The sequence below is a fragment of the Sphaeramia orbicularis genome, chromosome 7, assembly GCF_902148855.1.
Source record: "Sphaeramia orbicularis chromosome 7, fSphaOr1.1, whole genome shotgun sequence".
Taxonomy (NCBI): Eukaryota; Metazoa; Chordata; class Actinopteri; order Kurtiformes; family Apogonidae; genus Sphaeramia; species Sphaeramia orbicularis.
In genome coordinates, this window is record NC_043963.1 from 10,691,393 (window position 1) to 10,717,613 (window position 26,221).

At 35.7% G+C, this 26,221-nt stretch overlaps 1 protein-coding gene across 2 annotated transcripts in view; it reads right to left on the reverse strand.

The window, feature by feature from the left end:
• The window catches only part of kazna (kazrin, periplakin interacting protein a), an 814,799-nt gene that overhangs the window by 464,279 nt on the left and 324,299 nt on the right, over positions 1–26,221 (reverse strand). The gene's annotated exons all lie outside the window — the stretch shown is intronic.

Here is a 26,221-nt window from a genome sequence, read left to right on the forward strand (position 1 = left end):
ACCCCCGATCACCACCAAAATTTTATCATTTTTTCCCTGTGTCAGTATCAACATTTCCTGAAAATTTCATCAAAATCCATCCATAACTTTTTTAAATTTTCTTGCTAAAAGTGAGACAAACAAACAAAAAATCCACCCCCGATCACCACCAAAATTTTGTCATTTTTTCCTTGTGCCAGTATCAACATTTCCTGAAAATTTCATCAAAATCCATCTATAACTTTTTTAATTTTCTTGCTAAAAGTGAGACAAACAAACAAAAAATCCACCCCCGATCACCACCCAAATGTTGTCATTTTTTCCTTGTGCCAGTATCAACATTTCCTGAAAATTTCATCAAAATCCTTTCATTATTTTTGGAGTTTTTTTGCTAACATAGAGACAAACAACACCCCCCGATCACCATCAAAATTTAATCATTTTTTCCTTGTGCCAGTATCAACTTTACCTGAAAATTTCATCCAAATCCGTCCATAACTTTTGGAGCTACCTTGCTAACAAACAGACAAACCCAGATGAAAACATAACCTCTGCTGTTCCTTGGTGGATGCAAAAAAAAAAAAAAAAAGCCAAACCTTGTACTTTCCTGGGTCTTAGGAGGTTAAGAGCATCATTCCAAGCAGCGAGTCAAGTACAAAATGTGGGAGTTGAGGGCGGGGCTTACCACTCAAATAGCCAAGTTAGTCTCAACTGTGTATGTGCACTTGAACGCTTCCACTGACCCCTGTCTCTAAACACTGGTCGTCATTTGTTTGGGCCAAGAACATAACATTCTGTCTTTTTTTTTTTTTTTTTCCTCCTATGAGCAATATATTAATTTTAGGGCGATATCTCAGAAAAACTTTGCAACACCTTCACAGCTCCCTTGACCCATCCTTGAGGGCTGGTGGAAGCCATTTGACACATGAGTAGAGGCTTTACAGAACCACTGATCCGAGATCCCACTCTATTTGTCAGCTCCTAAACGGCTGCAGTGGGACGTGTGCTGGAAGAAATCCGATCCAGGGCCAGTACATATGTCTGAAAATGCTCCGAGGCAAGGCATCGCCTCTGCAGAGCTATGCGGTAATTCTATTCGACTACACCTGCACCAAAAATACCCTTATCAGCTTAGGTTGCACACCATGTACCACCCAGCTAGGATCCAAAATTAACTCTGAGAGATAGAAGTGAAATAAGCTCTAATTAGGGATTATGTAAAACCGTAATGCAGTTGCTAATTAGCATTCATGTCATTAGCATATTAGCATTTTATTTGACATTATTCTAGATCAGGGGTGTCAAACTCATTTTAGTTCAGGGGACACATACAGCCTAATAAGGTATAAAGTGGGCCGGACCAGTAAAATAATGTAAATAATAAGATAAGAACTTACAAATAATATCAACTGCAAAGTTTTCTCTATGTTTTTGAGTGAAAAATTAATACAATTCCGTAATGAAAATGTTTACATCTACGAACTGTACTTGAACCAAGGTTATAATAGTTTTGGATTTTTCATTATAGTTTAGTTTTATTTAGTTTTGACTTTTTTTTTCTCTAATTCAGTTAGTTTTAATTAGTTTTTAGAGCAGGTTTGCTAGTTTTTATTAGTTTTCGTTATTTTCTAAATGCTTAGTTTTAGTTTAGTTTTAGCATTAATTTTAGTTTTGTTTTTGGTTTTTTTTTTCATATCTTTTATCTTCTTCTCTGTCGTAATCAAATAAATCCCAGACAGGACTCTGCTGCTTTCTCCCAACTTTAGTCTCCATGTTTCCAAGTAGAGTTTGGACCAGAAGAAGATTCTAAACCACAAGTGACAAGAAGTGACGGACCGTTAAATATCATATGGTGCCAGCAGCTAAAATTGCTTGAGGGCAATAAATCGATTTCATATCAATTCGACATTGACAAAGACGAAAACAAAGGGAATTTCATCCATAATTTTTTTACGTTTTAGTTAGTTTTGTAAGCACACAATACAGTTTCAGTTAGTTATTGTTTTTTTTCTTTTAATTGTAGTTTTTATTTATTTCAGTTAACAAAAATGTTTTTACAATTCTAGTTTTTGTCATTTCGTTTGTTTTCGTTAACGTTAATAACCTTGACTTGAACATAACATGAACAAATATGACCAACCTGAAAAATAAGTTCAATTTTAACAATATTACGCCTTAGTTTATCATTTTAATCACAACTTACAGATCACAGTGGATCTTCAAATACACAAAACATTCAGTAACAGGCAGAATACTGGTACAATTCCACATACTTCTCTTAAGACATTTTAGGTTGTTCACATATTTGTAAAAGGCTAGTCTGTAAATGTAAACATTTTTGTGTAATTTCCCTTTTTTTTTTTTCACACTAATAAAAAAGAGACAAATTTGCTTTTTTCATTATTTATAGGTTATTATGATAGTATTTTACTGGCCTGACCCACTTTAGATTGAATTGACCTAAATGATTTTCACATCCTTGATTGTTAATATCTTCAGTGTAATTTTTGCATTTCACAAATTCATCCCACGGGCCGGATTGGACCCTTCAGCGGGCTGATTTTGGCCCCCGGGCCGCATGTTTGATGTTCATTAATGGGTTTCCTTCAATAATTATTCTGATCACGGCTTATTGATAGTAATGAAGAGGTTACTGTACATGGATCATTCAGGAACACGACTTTGGTTAAATATCATCTTGGCTTTTTGGAGTTGGAAGTGACCATATCTGGACAAAAGGGGTGGAGCTACAGTAACCAAATCAGTGAGATCCATCTACAAAGTGAGCTAGTGCTATATGCTGGCTTACTGACTGAGTAAAATGCTAAACTGATCAAGAATTGTGTAACCAAGTCATTGTACAGTCGTGTTGGAACCTATTAAAGCACAGTGGAGCTGTTTGTTAGGAGAAAAAAAGTGTTTTATCAAATAAAGAGTAGCATGTGAAAGTGGGAATTCAAGCTGTCAATCATACCTGTCAATCAAAGCCAAGAACAGCAGACATCAGAGCGTTCTATTCCCTGTGAGACTTTATTCATAGAGCAATAACTTAAAGGAGCAGAACGTCTTAATAGAGGTTCCAGAGAAAACAAATGAAAATATTTGTTACCAGAATAGGTTAGTTTCAATAGTCACTTTCCATTGGACATCTGCACAAAACTTTACCGATATTTGGTAAATGCTGAAAAAACAGAAGTGTGTAATGTCATTTTTTCCATGAAATCACAAATGCGATTATTTGTTTATTTATTATCGTGAGATGACAAAAGAAGTCATTCCATAAACATTTCAACAAACATAAATATGGTGTTGATTTACAGATATATTCATTACCTCTCTATCTCGTACTAAATAAAAAAAATGATTGGGTTTCCTGGTGTGTCCACACATACCGCGCCACGTTTCTTTTAAAACTCTTCTTCTTTGCGTGTTGTAATGTCTGAAATTTTGAATATCAGAGTATTTCTATTAGGGGTGCACCGATTCGACACCAGTATCAGGCATCGGCTCGGATACTCAATGTGTGTACTCGTATAAGTAATCCGATACACTGCACCAATACCACTTACAGCCGTGTGACATTCCCAGTTCAGTGCAGCAGGTACGCGGCGGTGGAATAATGTGTGGGGAGTGTGAAGAGTGTGGAGATTTTTCAAAATAAATGACGGCGATAAAAGTAACACTGACTGCAAGTAACGTTAAAGACACAGACAGATACAGACGCAGCGTTCTGTCCGTCCTCTGCGTACATTCCATCTGTTTTCAGATGGAGAATACCAGCGGAAACCATGGAGGTAGAGGATCTGTTCAAAGAGCCACTGTGTGAGTTAGAGAAAAACTACTGACAGATTTATGACAACTACCCAGGGCTGGGCCGGGGGTCCGGAGCGGTGCGGACCGCCGCCAGTGGAAGTGAAAACCAAACTTATCTCTCATTTCTCTTTTCTCTTCCTGCTGAAGCTTCACTTTTAAACCTTACCAGTGAAAACGCTGCAATATTAGTATCACATTAGTGTTGCCTCTGTCGTCTCCATGTTTGTTATTATTGACTTTCTTCTTCTTCTTCTGAAAAAATTTTCCTCTTCTTCGTGGTATTTGTCCAGTATAGTTAATTCAGAGCGGCGCCCCCTGGTGGATTAATTGAGAAACGCTCATTCCAACACATTAAATGTCAGTAGCAGCACTTTGTTCCAGTCAGACTAATGACAACGACAATAAAGCACATTTACAAAAGGAACTAAGAACTGGAATGGGATTATTAAATGTGGGGTCTGAGATGTTTTTCTAGAGCATTTTTTATTATATTCCTTAAAATCCCCTTCACACCCCGATTACAACTAATTAATTAAATGCTCTAACACAAAAATTTAAAAAATCAGTCACCTGTGGAACGGGCAGGACTGAAAAAAACACCATCCAATCATTTTGAGCGCCCACTCGAAATGATTTGAATAGTGATATGTCTATCAAACTCAACTGACATTCACCCCTCCCCCCTTCCCCCGTCTTCGCGTTCCCAGACACTGGAAGTGCTTGTACAGGAAGTGTAGCCAGAACCTGGCTATATTAGTTATATTAGGATGGAAAGTTCACCTGCAAACTGTTTTGTCACTAACATAAACCACTAGGAAAAGGAACATTAGTCACATCGGTCTGAACTGGGGCTGTTCTGGAAGAGCGGGGGTGTTAGAGGAAACTGAATGAGCTGCGCATGGATACGCCAGCCAGAGGCTCAGCCAGGGCCGTAGTCGGGGTAGGAGCCCAAGGCGTACGGGAGTGAAGCGGGGGACGGAACCTCAGCCAGTGTCGGAGACGGTTCGACCAGACCGGATCAGACCGTAAATGGCATCGGAGCCCAACCCGTGTACAGAGCAGAGCCTCAGCCGGCGAATGTTGCTGTGCAGCGCTCATGAACTCTGAGGAACAAGCATTGCACGTGCCACCACTCTGGAGGCGTGGCTTCAGAGGGTCGTCTCAAGAAAAGGGTTTGGACTTTTGAATTGAGTATTTTCAAAATGTAGCTAGCTCGAACCATTTTTCCAAGATTTCAGACCCCACCTTTAAGTACTTGTATCGGTACTTGGTATCAGCAAGTACTCAAATGTAAGTACTCGTACTTGGTCTGGAAAAAAGTGATATCGGTGCATCCCTAATTTCTATGAGCTAACTATAAAGATTTAACATTCAGATCGAAGCATTATTTTTCTTTTTCTTTTCACTGATTTCCAATCGACAAACATACGTAACACATCAACACATACCACACTAATTACACAATAAAATGCAAAGTAATCTCACTACACTCACACAAAACAGTGTAAGAGACAAATAAAAATAATTATTAAAAAAATAGTCAAAGATCGAAGCATTAATAAGAACTATCGTTTTAGTCAAAATGCACATAGCCCCACGACCCTTGTGAGGATAAAGCAGGTTTAGATGATGAATGAATGAATATGCACATAGATGATGGTACCTCATACCACATGTTCTCCATAAAATCCTGTCACCTGAACACTTGACACGGAAGCACAGTAATAAGATGATGTCAAGATGTCCACACGGTGCTTCAGTGGTTTGCGCTGATCACTCAGACACATGTACAGCCCCACATGTGCCTCAGAGAAATGGAACAGAGGACAGAAATAGACAAAACTCACATCCTTTGAGAAATGAATCGAACACAGGAAATGTCATTTCACCAACGCTGCTGCCGCTGTCGACGCTCTGACTGCACCTCATTCCGAATAATTGCTGACAAAATCTTACGGAGCCCTGCAGAGGACCCCCCCACCCCCATACCCACCCACCCACTTCTTCCCTCTACCTCTCCAGTCCCTCTTCTTCTTCCCCTGTTGGCATCACATCACATCATTCAGAAATCACCGTCTGGGGGTGGGGGGGGTGTTTGGAATATGCCTGACGAGCACACACTTCCCTCATCTCCTGCTCAGCCCATTAGGATCCATTCTCTGAGGCTACGGCTCTATCAGCTGCAGCGTACCCACTTCCACACCAGAGTCCCATTCACTGGAACTGTAATACAGCTTTTGTGGAAGTAAATCTGTCTCATCAGATTTTGAATTAGAAAAGTCACTGGATTTTTTTGCACTGAAATTAAGTATCTGAATTTTTTCGGTGTCACATGACCAACCTAACGTAATTTGATTGGCTGGCTGGCAGTTCGACTTGAGATAGATTCATTGATTATCCTCGGTGTCCCGGATGTGTGATCTGAATTTTTTGCTTCTGAATTTTTTGTATCTCAATTTTTTATTTTTTTTTTTATTCTAAATTTATGAACCTAGTAAAATTGAGAGACAAAAAATTCAGATACTTAATTTCAGCGCAAAAAAACATTCAGTGCAAAAAAAAAAAAAAAATCAGATACTTAATTTCACTGCAAAAAAAATTAAGATTCTTAATTTCAGTGCAAAAAAAATTCAGATACTTAATTTCACTGCAAAAAAAAAAATTCAGATTCTTAATTTCAGTGCAAAAAAAAAATTCAGATACATAATTTCAGTACAAAAAAAAAAAAAAAAAAATTCAGATACATAATTTCAGTGAAAAAAAAAAAAAGTCAAATACTTAATTTCAGTGCAAAAAAAGTTCAGATACATAATTTCAGTGCAAAAAAAAAAAAAAATTCAGATACATAATTTCAGTACAAAAAAAAGTCAGACATAATTTCAGTGCAAAAACAAAAAATTCAGATACTTAATTTCTGTGAAAAAAATTCAGTGCTAGAAATTCAATGGCTTTTATAATTCAAAATCTGATGAGACAGATTTACTTCCATAAGTTTTGCATTGCTTCACCTGCTCTTATTTCTCATTTTACTCTCTCCCCCCCCCCCCCTCCCATTATTATCACTATCAATGATGTGGTTAGAAAAGATTCTCACCCACACGATCTGGAAGAAAAAGCTTCTTCTAATATGTTTGAGTCGGACCCCTGAGGCCCTCTGCACACTAATGGGGGGGATCTTGTTGGATGCAGTATTAAAACAATGATGCCCACTCCCCACTATCGCCCACTAATGAAGCTTTCCATCAAATTAATGAGATTTTTAATCATTGTTCACAGGAGTCTATCCACACGGTGCACTGTCCATTAGACCGGCCCGTCACCTTCATGGAGATGCAGAATATTCAACGACTACATTTTCAGTGTGTGTTTAACAGAAACATAAGGTGGGGGCTTTAGTACTGGGTGTTTACACCATTAGAAGGTGTGTGGACAGCACTAAAGGTAAATGAAGTGTGATATGTTTGTGAAAAGCATCACACTAATTAAGCAAGAAACCACTCGGAGAGCGCAGACCTCCGCCAAGGCAGATCAGTGGGCCCCCGTGCCCCCCCCGATCACCACCAAAATTTAATCATTTCTTCCTTGTGCCAATATTAACATTTCCTGAAAATTTCATGAAAATTCGTCCATAACTTTTTGAGTTATCTTGCTAACAAACAAACCAACATGCAAACAAACAAACACGCACGCAAACACACAAAGCAAAGTGATCACAATACTTCCTGGTGGAGGTAACAAGAAAACACTTGGAGAGCGCAGACCTCCGCCAAGACAGATCTGTCACCCCCACCCATCCCCGATCACCACCAAAATTTAATCATTTCTTCCTTGTGCCAGTATCAACATTTCCTGAAAATTTCATGAAAATCCGTCCATAACTTTTTGAGTTATCCTACTAACAAACAAACAAACACACAAACAAACAAACACGCACGCAAACAAACATGCAAACACACAAAGCAAAGCAATCACAATACCTCCTGGTGGAGGTAATTACTTCTAATAGTTGGTTTCCACTATGATTTATTTAGCAGAATTTTGGGATGTTATCTCTTTTAGTGTTTCCAAATTTTGCTCTCAAATATGGTAAGAATAATTTGTGTGGAAGAGCCCTGTGGATGGAGATAGTGTTTTTGAGATTTGCTAACAGCATTAAGAAGAAGAAGAAGAAGAAGAAGAAGAAGAAGAAGAAGAAGAAGAAGAAGAAGAAGAAGAAGAAGAAGAAGAAGAAGAAGAAGAAGAAGAAGGAGGAGGAGGAGGAGGAGGAGGAGGAGGAGGAGGAGGAGGAGGAGGAGGAGAACAAGGAGGAGAACAAGGAGAAGACAAAGAAGAAGGAGAGGAGGAGAAGAAGAAGGAGAGGAGGAGAAGAAGAAGCAGAAGAAGACTGCTCCAATGAATTTTCCTCTCAGACATGGTAACAATAATCAGTGTGAAAGAACCCCATGGTTGAAGATAGTGTTTTTGAGATCTGCAAACAGCATGAAAAAGAGGAAGGAGGAGGAGGAGAAGAAGAAGAAGGAGAGGAGGAGGAGGAGGAAGAAGAAAAGAAGAAGAAGAAGAGGAGGAAGAAGCAGGAGAAGGAGAGGAAGAGGAGAAGAAAAAGCAGCAGCAGCAGAAGAAGGAGGAGGAGAACAAGAAGGAGAGAAAGAGGAGAAGCAAAAGAAGAAGAGGAGAAGAAGGAGAAGAAGAAGAAGAAGAAGAAGGAGAGGAGGAGGAGGTAGAGGAGGAAGAAGAAGAGGAAGAAGAAGAAGCAGCAGCAGAAGAAGAAGGAGGAGGAGGAAGCAGCAGCAGACTGCTCCAATGAATCATCTGGAAACAAAGCGAGTTGATGCAAGTGTTTGGGAACTAAAAATAGTTGAAAAGAGCTGGAAATGATGCAAAAGAGGAGGAAACAAAAGACTGATGCAACTTCCTTCAGGGGTTTCATGTCAGTGACTTAAAACATGAATTTACAATCAGATACAACATGTGTCAAATCATAGCATAACGTTAATTTTACCTCACAAATAACTTACTGACAACAGAACATGACACCACTCGACTGATGTGATCAACTGGTACCAAATCTACATAAACTAACCAAAACTGGAAATGACTTCAAATATTCTAGATTTCTTCAACTGTATAATAATGTTTTCTGCACTTCGAAGGGCTTAACCATCACTTCTATGTCTCCACCGAGAACATTTTTTTACCACCATTTGTCCATCTGTCACCACAGTTTTGCAAAAATTATCCCTAAACAATCCAAACGTACAACACAACCATTTTAACTTCGCAATCCATCTAAAAATAACAACAAAGGAGGTTGTAGATCTCAGCTCAGAAGAACCATCTCTCTTTTCCACTAAACTGAAACTAATGAATATTACTTTTACGGAGTGTTTCGTAACTTGTCAGTCTTTTTCTGTGTTGTTCATCTTATATATCTTTTAATCTTTTATATCGACGCGGCCCCATTTAGGAGACGCACTGATAAACAGGAAATAAACCAAAGCCCTGCTGTGAATGAACCAGGGGCTTAGACGGTATTTCAGGTTCTTAAAAAGTAAAAATCAATGTCAGTTTAATTATAAGCTCTATTCAGACTAATTACATGGTTTTATTCAGTAGTAATTCTGCTGTGTCCGTCTCCTAAATGTGTCCCTGTGGACGCCAATTGACCACAGGTAAAACACTGACGATGGAAAATTGCACTAATCACTGTTTTTGAGTTAAATAAATGAATTTAGCACATTCTGAATCTAACCAGTGCTTCTACAAAGACAGTAATTCGAATAAATGACAATACAAGTCAGATATTGTTGACTGTTTGGATGTGGAAATAAAGTTTAGACCACCATGATGTCAGATTTGGACGTAAAGGGATCATGACCTGTCACAATGCTAGTATAAGTTAGCATACTTTTTTTTTTTTTCTTTTTCCTGTCCTTCCTATCTTCTTTTTCCTCTCTCCTTTCTTTCTATACATGATTAAAATTAAGCTTTTACACAATGACTTTTATTACGACTGATGATTTTGTATGTTTGATATGGAAAGTCTATATTTGTAATGTAAACTGTGCTGTTCTAAATAAAGTACATGTAGAAAGTCACAATAAAGTCACAATGCTTCAAGCTACTTATAACAAGTGGTTCCAGGCACAACAAACCCCGCCCCTCGCATGTATTGTAGCTTATTTTGGTATCGACCCATCATATCAATTCCTTCTATATATGTGGCAAGTTTGAAAAAAATTGAAACAAAATTGATGTTTTTATAGACATTTGAAATTTCACCCATTAAGTAAAGTAAGTAAGTAAATTTTATTTATAGAGCACTTTTCACAGACAGAGTCACAAAGTGCTTTATCAATTCAAATCAAAATCAAATCAAGTTTACAACGAGCAACGATCGAAATAATCGCACAGTGTATGGCCGCCTTAACTGTTTGATGCTCACTCCATGCTCTCTCCATCTCATCACCAGATCCCAGGCCTGACAGACAAACAGGAAGAGGGAGGTTCCCAAACCTTTTATAGTAGAGGGCATCAGGAACTTACCAAGGGTGGCAGCCATCAGAGGGGAGTTTTGTGAGTTGGCCAGTAGTTAACCTTAAAAATGCTCTAAACCAGGTTTAAACTGTTAGAGACTTTTTGGGGAAGTATTAAATAAAAGTAGTGAAATGAGGTATAGGTCAAGATATCAGTAATATTCCAGTAAATGTTAATTGAAAGGTAAACTGAACATTTGTGATTGGTTTGTTCATGTGGGAGGGGCAACGGGTATAAAAAGCCTGGAGTAGAAGCTCCTCGAGGAGAAGTGTGGTTCTGCTTGAGTGAAGCAGGTCACTGAAGCTGTTTGCCCTTAGCCATGGGCTGAGCTTTATTTTCTGTTGTTGAAGACTGATTTTCCTTATGTTTTGTCAAGCTGTTTTTCATCAGTTAGTTGAGTTTTTTTTTTTGTTTTTAGTTTTTTTTTCATTAACACAGCTCAATCGGCGATGTCACCTGGGCAAACACTGTAAATAAATCATACTGCGGTGAAGATTATTCCAGCCTCCTGGTGTGTTTCCTCCTCCACATGGTCAATCATCACAAAGACAATGTAGAAAAGGGAGCCAGTGGAGAGATTTAAGAATGGGAGTGATGTGGGTTCTCCTGTTTGTGCGGGTCAGAAGCATTGTAAGATAAGATCGTAAAAAAATCCTAAAAGTTGATATAAAATTTTTTTAACTTTGACCTACTTTTCCCAACATGTAACCACATCTATTCTTGGCCATTGGCAATCTATAAACACAACTTGGTATGAATTCAACCACTAGTTTTGCTGCTACAGACATTTGAAATTTCGCCCATTATAAGCAGTGTTGGGAATAATGGCGTTAAAAATAACGGCGTTACTAACGCTATTGTTTTCCATTAATGGGTAATCTAATTAATTACTGCTGCCAGGAGGTATTGTGATCAGTTTGCTTTGTGTGTGTGTTTGTTTGCGAGTTTGTTTGTTAGCAACTTTACGCAAAAACTATTCCAACCATCTTTACCAAATTGTACCCACAGATAGGCCTAGGCCCTGGGACCAACCCATTAAATTTTGGGCCAAGTCGGCCAAAGTTCAAGGTCACAGCAAGGTCACAAAATCTACAATTTTCCTATCTCTCATCAATGAGCAATTTTCGAAAATTTATAAAAAAAATTCAAAATGACTCCGATTAGCCTCCAATTTGATCCACCTGTAGCTTATAACAATATCTTGTATCTGGCACAAAATTGTCCACATCCACTGTGGAATGTGGACTCTGTGGACATTTACATTTAACATTGAAAATCCCATTTACCACACATTTTTCATTATAACTCAACAAATACTGACTGGAATTGAATATAATTTGACATACACATGACTGGTACAAAGCTTCAACTTTTTCTGCTGTATGGAACAACCTTGAAACTGTTTAATTTAAAAAGAAATAGTCGATGCACACATGCACACCGTTCAGGGTGCTTGATGGAGGTTTGCGTTCTCTGAACACTTGTTACTATTTGAAACGTTACAACGCCATTATCATTACCAGCAGTGAAATGTGGTGTGTTACTATGCACTGATGTCTAGGAAAAGCCGGGCCCTGGTGGACTCCAGCCGGGCCCTGGTGGACCCCAGCCTTACAAAAGTCATTGCATAGAAGCTCTGTTTAGTGCAGGGGTCACCAATCCTGGTCCTCGAGGGCCGGTATCCTGCATGTTTTCGATATTTCCCTCTTCCCGCACACCTGACAGTCGTTATCAGGCTTCTGCAGAGCTTGATGATAGGCTTATGGTTTAAATCAGGTGTGTTGGAAGAGGGATACATCTAAAACAAGCAGGATACTGGCCCTCGAGGACCAGGATTGGTGACCCCTGGTTTAGTGGGAACATCAGTTCTGTCTGAAAGAGTATTCTCTAAGAAAGAACTAATATTATTGGAGAGAAGTCGCCTCAAGACACAAAAGTTAGATTACTTGTCTTCCTTAACTCAAAGTTGCCAAAGGATAAGAAGGAGAGGCAATAGAACGAACAAAGGATGACACTGCTTTATTATTTCAGGGGTATCTTTAATTTTGTTCACCCTCCAATAAATATGAAGTTAAATAAAGTACTGTCTATGCTGTTGTACTCTATGCAACTGGCCTGGGAAACGCGCTCAAAAATTACTTTTCTTTTACATATTTGAAGGTTTTTCAAAAAAGTAATGCAATAATTACTTTCCCTGGTAACTAATTACATCTATGAAGGAGTAATTCTGTTACTAATTCAATTTCTTTTTTGGGAAAGTAACTTGTAACTATAACTAATTACTTTTTAACAAGTAATTTAACACTGATTATAAGTAAATGGGAAAAAAGAAAGAAAGAAAGAAAGAAAGAAAGAAAGAAAGAAAACGAACCAAAAACAATACCCCTTGCCTCCCTTTCGGGGGGGCAGGGTAATAATGGTAACATCATTACCATGGGTAACATTGGGACTTATGCTGCCTTCATGTGCTATGGGAATTATGGTAAATTCTAGTTACGAACTTGAAAATTGCACTTGAACGCCCCCTCATGTTGTATTTTCCACTGGGAAACTGGGAATAAATTTTGATATTTGAGTTGCAGAGATGAAAATAACCTTTGACTTTTCAACAAGCGGGAGAGCAATGAGGGAATTCATCGCTAATAAAGATAAACAATGCTTTTATTAATGTTCTGCTGCTGTTAGCTGATGGTTTTGCACATTTATAGTGTACAGAGCTTGCAAAAAAAAACAATTAAAAGTTTTTAAAAAAAAGTGGCATTTGCATGTTCTCCCTGGGTGCTCCAGCTTCTAAAAACATGCACTAATAGGTTAATTGGTTAAGCTAAATTGCCCATAGATGTGAAAGTGACAGTATTCGCTTTTCCATTGACCCCCAAATTACGCAAATATAACTTGTGCATAAAAATTTACCTAATGGAAAAACAACAATTTCACCAAAAGTCTCATTTTTCTATTAAAAGTTTTTGCGCTGGCAACAGGTGGTTTCTCAGGGGTAGTGCAAATAGTATATCACACAAAACTGCAATGGAAAGACCTTTTTTCACAACTAGAGTCAGGTGAATTAAAAAAAAACAGATGCTGACGTACGTTACAACAAGGAAAGAAGAAGAAGAAACATGTTGCGGTATGTGTGGACACACCAGAAAACCCAATCATTTTTTAATTTAGTACGAGATACTGGAGTAATATATAATAATAATGAATATATCTGTAAATCAATGTGATATTTACATTTGTCGCCATGTTTATGGAATGGCTTCTCGTGTCATCTCGCGATAATATATAAACAAATCATCGCATTTGTAATTTAATGGAAAAACCGACATTATGCACTTCTGTTTGTTCGACATTTAGTAAATATCGGTAAAGTTTTGCGCAGATGTCTGATGGAAAAGGCGACTAGTAATTGGTTGTTTGTTTCTATATACTGTATGTCAATGTTTTTATGTCCCTCCAACCCTCTGGAAGATCAAGTTCAGAAGATGAATGAATGAATGATTGAAAAAAAATGCTGTAGCAGATGAATTAACACGTACAAAACTGTTTTACCCAAGTAGTTAGGGATGTAACGATTACCGGTATAACGATAAACCGCGGTAAAATTGCAGACGGTTAGTATTACCGTTTAAATTCTAATTATCATGATAACTGTGTTTGATTACAGCACTTTTAGGGGAAAAACGCCTATGTAAAGATCTGCTTTTAGGCCAAATATTTGAGTATAGTTTTAATTTATTACAATTTTAATTTTACATACCCAATATTTGGAACCAATATTCACTTTTAAAGTCTTTGAAAAGGTTCGTTAAGCATCTTTGTGTTATTTATGCAATAAATTATATACATTTTTCAAATCAGATTTTATATATTTTTTGTGTTTTCTGACCTTTTGTGTTGATATAGTCAGTTAAAATGAAAAAAAAAAAAAAGGCAGATGAGATAGATGAAGTTGTGCTGAAAAAAAAGATACCAAACATGGGTATAGTAAACATTTCTGTATATAGTATATAAAGGCAAAATCAAAAGTACTGAAAAACAGAGAAAATAGGCTCAGACTTGAATGTTTCTGCCAACAGAAAGTAAGTTGTGCCTATTATTTAATTTCTTTTTTTTTTTTTTCAAAATACAACTAGGTTAAATTATTTCAGTGTGTGTATCAGTACTTTTTGAACATTTTGAGCACAATTTCAACAATACCGCGATAATAATGAAAACCGTGATAATTTCGGTCACAATAACCGTGATATAAAATTTTCATATCGTTACAACCCTACAAGTCGTAGGTCATTATAAATCGTGTGTCGGCCATTTTTCCTTTCACCACGACAACAAAAGCACTTGAGCACAACACACGGCTAATTTCAAGTTGGAAAGGCTCATCTTCCCGACAGCACATGAAGGCAGCATTACTTTGCATTCCCTGTGGCTGACACCACCCAGACCTGTCACATTCTACTCTCTTTTGTCTTTCAGTTCCACTAAAGCTCTTTGTTCTCTTTCTCAACCTCATCACACAGCTCGCCGTTCGCACTTCATGGCGTCTGAGTATGTTCAATGTCACCGTTTACCAAGAGGAACCGTTTAAGCCATCTGCTGCCGCGGGTGACAGCGCCGTTAGCGTCGGTTTCCCTCGAAAAAGGCCGGCTGAAGGACAGAGGGCAACATAAATTTACATTCAGGATTAGCGCAAAACTCATTAATGCAAACTGTGACCAAGAACCAAACAGTGGATGATACGGCGCATACTGACCTACAGAATAAGACAGAGGGCATCTGAGTGCACGGATATGTGCAGAGGGGTGGGGGGTGGGGTGGGGGTTGAGGTAATTAACAACGGAATAGAATAGAATAGGATAGGACAGGATAGAATAGAATCACATAGCATAGACTAGCATAGCATAAAATAGAATAGGACAGCATAGAATACAATGCAATAGAATAGCACAGTATAGCATAGAGTAGAATAGGATAGCATTGCATAGAATAGAATGGAATAGAACAGCATAGAATAGCATACCATAGAAGAGCATAGCATAGAATACCATAGCATAAAATAAAATAGGATAGCATAGAATAGGATAGCATGGCATGGCATAAGAATAGCGCAGTACAGCATAGAGTAGAATAGGATAGCATTGCATAGACTAGAATGGAATAGAACAGCATAGAATAGCATACCATAGAAGAGCATAGCATAGAATACGATAGCATAAAATAAAATAGGATAGCATGGCATGGCATAGAATAGAATAGGATAGGACAGAATAGCATAGCATAATTGCATAGAATAGTACAGAATAGAATAGCATAGAATTTTATAAAATAGAATAGCATGGCATAAAATAGAATAGGACAGCATAGAATACAATACAATAGAATAGCACAGTATAGCATAGAGTAGAATAGGATAGCATTGCATAGAATAGAATGGAATAGAACAGCATAGAATAGCACAGAATAGAATAGCGTACCATAGAAGAGCATAGCATGGAATACGATAGCATAAAATAAAATAGGATAGCATAGAAGAGGATAGCATGGCATGGCATAGAATAGGATAAGATAGGACAGAATAGCATAGCATAATTGCATAGAATAGTACAAAATAGCATAGCATAGAATTTTATAAAATAGAATAGCATGGCATAAAATAGAATAGGATAGCATAGAATACAATGCAATAGAATAGCGCAGTACAGCATAGAGTAGAATAGGATAGCATTGCATAGAATAGAATGGAATAGAATAGCATAGCAAAGAATAGACTAGCATAAAATAGAACAGTATACCATAGAAGAGCATAGCATAGAATTGCATAGCACAGAATAGGATAGCATAAAATAGAATAGGATAACATACAACAGCATGGCATAGGATAGAATAAGATAGCATAGAACACAATAGCATAGAATAGGACACCATGGCATGACATAGAATAGGATAGGACAGAATAGCATAGCATATTTGCATAGAATAGAATAGCATGGAATTTTATAAAAAATAGAATAGCACAGTACAGCATAGAGTAGTATAGGATAGCATTGCATAGAATAGAATGGAAAAGCATAGCATAGAATATGATAGCATAGAATAGAATGGAATAGAATAGCATAGCATAGAACAGGATAGCATAGAATAGACTAGCATAAAATAGAACAGCATACCACAAAAGAGCATAGCATAGAATTGCATAGCACAGAATAGGATAGCATAAAATAGTATAGCATAGCATAGAATAGCATGGCATAGGATAGCATAGAACAGAATAGCATAGAATAGGATGGCATGGCATGGCATAGAATAGAATAGGATAGGACAGAATAGCATATCATAATTGCATAGAATAGTATAGAATAGCATAGCATAGAATTTTATAAAATAGAACAGCATAGCATAAAATAGAATAGGATAGCATAGAATACAATACAATAGGATAGCACAGTATAGCATTGAGTAGAATAGGATAGCATTGCATAGAATAGAATGGAATAGCATAGAATAGAATAGCATAGAATAGCATAGAATGGGATAGCATAGAATAGCATAGAATAGAATAGGATAGCATAGAATAGAATAGCATGGCATGGCATAGAATAGAATAGAATAGAATAGAATAGAATAGAATAGAATAGAATAGAATAGAACAGAATAGGACAGAATAGCATAGCATAATTGCATAGAATAGTATAGAGTAGCATAGCATAGAATTTTATAAAATAGAACAGCATAGCATAAAATAGAATAGGATAGCATAGAATACAATACAATAGGATAGCACAGTATAGCATTGAGTAGAATAGGATAGCATTGCATAGAATAGAATGGAATAGAATAGAATAGCATAGAATAGAATAGAATAGCATAGCATAGAACAGCATAGAATGGGATAGCATAGAATAGCATAGAATAGAATAGGATAGCATAGAATAGCACGGCATGGCATGGCATAGAATAGAATAGAATAGAATAGGATAGGACAGAATAGCATAGCATAATTGCATAGAATAGTATAGAATAGCATAGCATAGAATTTTATAAAATAGAATGGCATAGCATAGAATGGGATAGCATATCAAAGAATAAGATAGCATATCATAGAATAGAATAGCATGCAATGGGATAGCATAGCATAGCATAGAATAGAATAGAATAGAATAGAATAGAATAGACTACAAAAGTAGTATCAGAGAAGTTATTACATATTCCATTACAGTGAGGCGTGGGGGCTGTGACAGGGCTGTGATGTCAAATAAGGCCAAATGTGTCATGTCTTGTTGGGACTTCAAACACTTTCCTCCAAGGCCACAGAAACACACTACACCCAGAAACAGACAGCACAGAATGTATTTGACACATACACACCGTACTAATCCATCTAAATCACAGGACTCTTGATGAATACATGTATAAGTAAATGAATGACCTTTAAGAATACGGTTACAGACTAACATCAGTCATCATTAACAGGCTTTATAGGCAGGTAATTGCCACCTTTAACCACATGTTCAGGGTTCAGCCTTATTAATTATACCGACACGGGTCATAACATTTAAAACACAGGCTCCGGTGGGCGGCGGCTCTTGACAAACTTGGGATTAATCTTTGGAGTTGAGCGGAGCTAAATGGCGTTCGCTCAAGGCAATCACGGCGCTTCCCTTTTTTTTTTTTTTGTTGCACTTTTGAGGACCGCTTTGATGAGTAACCATCTGGTGGGTAACTTCGTCAAATAAATGTCCATAAAACGTGCCATAAACATGAAACCTGAAGAGGACCATCATTTTTCCTCGCACAAGTCATTAAGTTTCTCATTGCCGTAGAGCCTGTCTCCATCGATGATATAAAAAAAAAAAAAAAAAAAAAGAAAGAAAGAAGAAAACACTAATGAGATTCGGTACCGTTTTCACAGCTTGAGGTAATTCATTGCAGTCTTTTACGACTACATTATTCTGTTATATCTTCCCTGTCTCTTTTGTTTTTTTTTTTGTTTTGTTTTTCAATCACCCAGCTGGCATTCTGCTTTTCTGAGCGACAGCCGCTTTACACCTATCGCTCTTCAATCAAATCAATGAAAGGGAGTGTGAAAGGCTGAGAAGGTAATGACAGGGTGCAAAATGTCAGGTGAGCACACCAAGGAAATTCAATACATGTAAAAAAACCCCTCCAAAATACAGCACTGTGCAAGAATGATCCAAGTCCAACAGTACATTTATCAGTTTATTAACCCTTTCATGCATAGTGGTCATTACAGTGGACAGCTGTTCAAAGGTGTTGTTCTCTTGTATATTTATGGATTTAGTTTTTTTTTTTTTTTTTAGTTTAGTTTATTTGAAAGGGGACAATGTAATTTCATAAAACACATGGTTACACATGGTTAAAAAATGCCAGAATTAGCCAGAAGGCTAGTTTTCATCTGTAGTCCCCTGGCCAAGTTTTAAAAAGGCCATTAAAAAAACAAAACAAACACAAAAAAAAAAACCAGAAAGACATGGTTAGAGACTAGATAGGGCACTAATGTAACAAATAACATATACATAACAGACTGTTAAGGGAGCACAAACAAACAATACCTGTACAATATAATCCAAGATACATATTCGAACACTTACTATACAATTAAAAGAGAATAAGACATCACAACATATCACGACAGCATTTGATCACAACATCAAAACATCACAATCATTTTGTTGGTTTATTTCCACATCAGCCAACACAGTGGACACTTATGCATCATCCCATACACTGTAATTCACACCATTACCGTAAATTTGCTGTTCTAGATAAACCTGATCTGCATAAACATGTCTGAGTGTAAAAAAATTCTAACTGTTATTAGACTGTAATTTACTTTTTTTTTTTTTTTTTTTTAACAAAAAGGTTGTTTTTTTTTTTTATCTCCATGCAGGTATGTTAAAATGTGAGAAAACATCAGATTAGCAGTATTTATGTTTTTATTTCATAGTTTTTATGCAGTATATCAGTAAATACATGTTTCTTTGCTTCTAAAATTAAACAAATAGTGTCCAGCTGAGTGGATATTTTTGTAATGCCACGAAAAATAGGTTCATAAAAAAATTCAGTCACATTGTTTGTTTGTTAATTCATGCCTAAAGAGGAATTAAAAACACCAAGGAAAAAAATCTTGATTAAGCTTCTCATAATTAACACTGGGTTACAAAAAAATGTTTTTTGCAAGTTGTCTAGGTTTTTTCAACTGAATTAGGACCATTTTGCACTGCTAAATCCAAAAATGACATCTGTTTTTCTCAATCAGGTCAGGTTTTTTTGCTAATTTGATTTTGAAAAATTTGATCTTCTCACAAAATATAATAATTAATACCAAAATAAGATTGGTAAGCGCACTTTATGAAACTTGTGACTTGATTCCTGTTAGGTACAATGGTGTATTCACCACAGATGTAGCAGAATACGTCAGGCTGATTTTTGCAAGATCTTCTAATCGAAGCCATTTCATTCACTTGTAATATTAAAAAAAAACATTAATCATAAATTGGCAAAAGTAAAATCTTCAGAGCTCATTTATTGCAAGAAATATGAAAGAATTTTGTATCATATTATGTGAAAATGCCCATAAATGTAAGCAAAAATGTTAAAAAAAAAACAATATGTAGCATAGTTCAGAAAGCTGACCTGATTGAGCAAAATTAATGTGATTTTTGGATTCAGCACACCAAAATTATCCGAAATCAGCTCAAAAAACTTAAACAATAAATTTGTTGTTGACTAATGCATGAAAGGGTTAAAGTTCTAAAGTCCACACATATGCATTTAGGCAAGGCAAGTTTATTTATATAGCACATTTCAGCAACAAGGCAATTCAAGGTGCTTTACGCAGGATGTTGAAATACGACAGGGAAAAAGAAACACATTTAAAACATTATAAAAGAAACATGTAACAGGTGATTAAAAACAGCAAGTAAGAAAACAACACATAAAATCCAAAAATATGAAAAAAAAAAACCCACACATATATGAAAGTAAGAGTTGCAGTGCAGAGTTTCAAAAGAGAATATAAAATTTAAAAAGTAAAAAGCCTTTTAGTCAAAGGCAGCAGTGAACAGGTGAGTCTTTAACCTTGACTTAAAAGAACTCAGACTCTCAGCAGACCTGAGATTTTCTGCTAAGTATCTGGTATTTAGATCCAATCTGATATATATGTGAAGTATGAACAGCAGGAAAAAATAAAGTTTCAAAGGAAAAAAAAAAGGTTCTATAAACCAAACTAGTAGTATGGTGTTTTAAATGTTATCAGAAATATATTCTAAAAGAAACCACTGGAAATTTGATGTGATAACAATGACAAAACCCTACCATTAGATGCTAACTAAGCTAATGTTAGCTCATTTAGCACACAGATGTTAGTAAACAAAGACAATTCAGTATTAAATTATTCATGTTTCCTTCAAGTTTGGATACTGGAAATGATTCAAGGCTGAATAAATACTGTAACTACGTAAAGGAAACACAACTAAAACTGGTTTCAGACATATTTATTGTAGTTTACTGACAACAGTGTGCTAAGCTAGCTAACGTTAGCTAATGTCTGACCTTAGAGGAACTGAAGGAGTTTTTACTGATATTCATTAAGGTCAGATTATTAAAGTAGCACTAAATACATACTGTGGTCCTTTCTGTCTACAGCTCACTGATATTTCTAACTATTATTACATACATTTGATAAATACTTGTGAGTACCTGTGTAAAAGTCCTGGTCCAACATTCTGTTTGTTGGTTTATTATAGTTCTATGTCCACACACATGCATTTGTCTCTTTATTTAGATCCAATTAAGTATGAACAGCAGGGAAAACTGAAGTTTCAAGGTAAGAAAATCTTCTGCAAACCAAAGTGGTAGTATGGTGTTTTAAATGTTATCAGAAATATATTCTAAAAGAAAGTGGAAATTTGATGTGATAATGACAAAATCCTAAGATTAGATGCTAACTAAGCTAATGTTAGCTCATTTTGCGCACAGATATTAGCAAATAAAGACAGTTCAGTATTAATTTATTCAGGTTTTCTTTAAGTTTGGATATTGGAAATGATTCAAGACTGAATAAATACTGTAACTACGTAAAGGAAACACAACTAAGACTGGTTTCAGACATATTTATTGTGGTTTACTGACAACAGTGTGCTAAGATAGCTAATGTTAGCTAATGTCTGACCTTAGAGGAACTGAAGGAGTTTTTATTGATATTTGTTAAGGTCAGATTATTAAAGTCGTACTAAATACATACTGTGGTCCTTTCTGTCTACAGCTCACTGATATTTCTAACTATTATTACATCCATTTGATAATTACTTGTGAGTGCCTGTGTAAAAGTCCTGGTCCAACATTTTGTTTGTTGGTTTATTATAGTTCTATGTCCACACACATGCATTTGTCTCTGTATTTAGATCCAATTAAGTATGAACAGCAGGGAAAACTGAAGTTTCAAGGTAAGAAAATCTTCTACAAACCAAAGTGGTAGTATGGTGTTTTAAATGTTATCGGAAATATATTGTAAAAGAAAGTGGAAATTTGATGTGATAACAATGACAAAATCCTAAGATTAGATGCTAACTAAGTTAATGTTAGCTCATTTAGCACACAGATATTAGCAAATAAAGACAATTCAGTATTAATTTATTCATGTTTCCTTTAAGTTTGGATATTGGAAATGATTAAAGGCTGAATAAATACTGTAACTACGTAAAGGAAATACAAATAAAACTGGTTTCAGACATATTTTTTATAGTTTGTTGACAACAGTGTGCTAAGCTAGCTAAAGTTAGCTAATGTCTGACCTTAGAGGAACTGAAGGAGTTTTTATTGATATTCATTAAGATCAGATTATTAAAGTAGCACTAAATACATACTGTGGTCCTTTCTGTCTACACCTCACTGGTATTTCTAACTATTATTAGTAAAGTTCTAATGTCCACACATGTGCATTTGTCTCTGTATTTAGATCCATCTGAAGTATGAACAGCTGAGAAAACTGAAGTTTCAAGGTAAGAAAATCTTCAGCAAATCAAAGTGGTCGTATGGTGTTTTAAATGTTATCAGAAATATATTCTAAAAGAAACAACTACAAATTTGATGTGATAACAATGACAAAACCCTAACATAAGATGCTAACTAAGCTAATGTTAGCTCATTTAGCACACAGATGTTAGCAAACAAAGACAGTTCAGCATTGTTTTTATTGCTTAAGAGTTAATTTATTCATGTTTCCTTTAAGTTTGGTTATTGTGAATGATTCAAGGCTGAATAAATACTGTAACGGCATAAAGGAAACACAACTAAGACTGGTTTCAGACATATTTTTCATAGTTTGTTGACAACAGTGTGCTAAGCTAGCTAATGTTAGCTAATGTCTGACCTTAGAGGAAGTGAAGGAGTTTTTATTGGCATTCATTAAGGTCAGATTATTAAAGTAGCACTAAATACATACTGTGGTCCTTTCTGTCTACACCTCACTGGTATTTCTAACTATTATTACATAAATTTACTTGTGTGTACCTGCGTAAAAAAAGTCTTAGTCCAATATTAGTTTTGTTAGTTTATTACCGTTCTAATGTCCACACATGCATTTGTCTCTGTATTTAGATCCAATCAGATATATGTGAGTATGAACAGCAGGAAAAAAAACAAAATGGTTGTATTTAGTCTGACCTCCTTTGCAATTAACATGTTTTAACCCTTTTGGTCAGACAATATGAGTTTCACTACATTAATTTTCTGATGTTTTATACCAGGTTTCATTCAACACATGTCAGATGTTTCTAATTGTTTGTGGTGCTTCTTATCGTGGGGTCAAAGGTCACACTAAATAGTGACTTTGACCTTTACAACACATTTAGTTCAGTTTTTTGTGTCTTTTAAGGCTGTGCACATATTTCGTGTATTTTCCTGTATGCAAAAAAAAAGAAAACAGAATGAGAAATAAATATGTATTCTCAATAGAATAAAAAAGGCTTTGTTATTCCAGTCATTTGCAACAAAATTATGGTGCTCAGACCAATACAGACTGCAATTATATAAAAGAGAATTAACAAGGTTTAAAAAAAAAAAAAAAAAAAAAAAAATATATATATATATATATATATATATATATATATATATATATATATCACAGTATAAGAAAAGGAATAAATGCACAGTTGGAAAAAAAATAAGAAAAAAGTATAAATAAATAAATAAGATGGATTTTTTTGAGCCAACTGCCCTGCTGAGGAATAACGTGCTGCAAATGTAGTAAAATACTGTACTGCAGAAACTGAAAAGAGCTGGTTTATCTGTATTCTTTTACTGATACTCATTTCAACCCTGCAAAAAACAACAAAAGTCAAGGTGGCCTAAGATCTTTGCAAAGAACAGTATGTGAATAAATCCAAAATCAAATGACTCCAGGAAAGACAATGGCTTAAATTCACCATAGAATGTAAATATCAGGACATTATACACAGAATTAAGTGTAAAAATTTGCAGGAAACATTTAGCTCTCAGTCTGTTGACATGAATTCATCAAGACACGATGTAAAAAATTACACACTCAAATTGTGCTCTTAACACGAAAGCACTGACATTTGAATCAGCTCCGCAAAAACTAATGCTGGAGACCCATTTTGCATACATTAATTACTTTAACTGATAATGTGAAAGCCTGTTGACATTTCCAAATAACCCAGTAATAAAAGTTTCTCTCTCCCCACCCCCTTTTTTTTTTTTTTTTTTATTCTTCGTATGAGTCATTAAATGCGAGTTTGGTAGAACTGTTGTGCAAACATGTTAAGATTATCTGACAAATAAAAGATTCTGACTAAGTTCTTCATGTGTTAAAGAAACTATTACATTTGGGAGGAAATAATGGCTGCATGTTTGACACTGAATTGTAAGTCTTTGGTTATTGTGGAGGAGTTTTTCCACATGTGTGAATACCGCACACGAGTAGAATATGAATAAACCCAGTCTTTTCAGCATTGATGGAGCATAACTTTGCAAGTAGTGCGTCTCTGATATACCCACAATTGAAAAATGTTAATGCTGCAACGCAGAATAATGGCAGTAACGGTGAACTCCTGGGGAGCGTCTGCGATCGCACATCCAAATTGTAGTCACATAGCAAAGTAATTTCACTGACATACCACGAAGTGAGCCTGAGGTGTGAAACCAGGTGAGTCAGAGCTGAGAAAAGAGTGGGTCTGTGATTTTGTTTCACATATGACAAATCTGAGAAGAGAAACTGTCATTGTAAGAGGACTGAAATCTGCTCTCAACACAGTTTTCACATACACTTGAGGACTGTACTTCATATACTGTGGGGACAAAAGTATTGGGACACATTGAATTCAGGTGTTTCTTTTCTAACGGGGGTCTGGGATACAAAATAATATCGATAAATGTCAAAATATAGTTTTATATTGTGATAAATATGGTTTTCTGTGTCTGTCTCTGCCTTTTTGCTTAAGTATTTTTTCTTTGTTTGCCCTTTTGATGTGATAACAATAATGAAAACCCTGCCATATGATGCTAACTAATGTTAGCTCATTTAGCTCACAGATGTTAGCAAACAAAGACAGTTCAGTATTTTTTTAAGCTTAAGAGTTAATGTATTCAAAGTCTCTGCCTTTTTGCTTAAGTATTTCTTCTTTGTTTGCCCTTTTGATGTGATAACAATAATGAAAACCCTGGCATATGCTGCTAACTAAGCTAATGTTAGCTCATTTAGCTCACAGAAGTTGGCAAACAAAGACAGTTCAGTATTTTTTTAAGCTTAAGAGTTAATTTATTTTTGTTTCCTTTAAGTGTGGTTATTGTGAATGAATCTTTTCTAACGGGGGTCTGGGATACAAAACAATAATGATAAATGTCAATATAGTTTTATATTGTGATAAATATGGTTTTCTGTGTCTGTCTCTGCCTTTTTGCTTAAGTATTTCTTCTTTGTTTGCCCTTTTGATGTGATAACAATAATGAAAACCCTGGCATATGATGCTAACTAAGCTAATGTTAACTCATTTAGCTCACAGATGTTAGCAAGCAAAGACAGTTCAGTATTTTTTTAAGCTTAAGAGTTAATGTATTCAAAGTCTCTGCCTTTTTGCTTAAGTATTTCTTCTTTGTTTGCCCTTTTGATGTGATAACAATAATGAAAACCCTGGCATATGATGCTAACTAGGCTAATGTTAACTCATTTAGCTCACAGATGTTAGCAAACAAAGACAGTTCAGTATTTTTTTAAGCTTAAGAGTTAATGTATTCAGAGTCTATGCCTTTTTGCTTAAGTATTTCTTCTTTGTTTGCCCTTTTGATGTGATAACAATAATGAAAACCCTGGCATATGCTGCTAACTAAGCTAATGTTAGCTCATTTAGCTCACAGAAGTTGGCAAACAAAGACAGTTCAGTATTTTTTTAAGCTTAAGAGTTAATTTATTTTTGTTTCCTTTAAGTTTGGTTATTGTGAATGAATCTTTTCTAACTGGGGTCTGGGATACAAAACAATAATGATAAATGTCATAATATAATTTTATATTGTGATAAATATGGTTTTCTGTATCTGTTGCTTCGTTTTTGCTAAAGTATTTCTTCTTTGTTTGCCCTTTTGTGTTAGCTCTGTATCTGTTCCATAACTGTCTTTGCCCCTTTGTTGTGTGTTTGTTCCTTGGTTGGTTATTGTAACATGTCTTTGACTACCTAGAAAAGTGCTATAGAAAACCAATGTATTATTATTATTATTATTATTATTATTATTATTATTATTATTATTATTATTAGTTTGGTTTAAATTGTTATTGTTGCTTCCAAAATGCCTCAGAAATGGTTTTTACTCAATTTCTCTCAAAACTGATTTTTTTTAAATTTTTTTATCCATGACTATGATT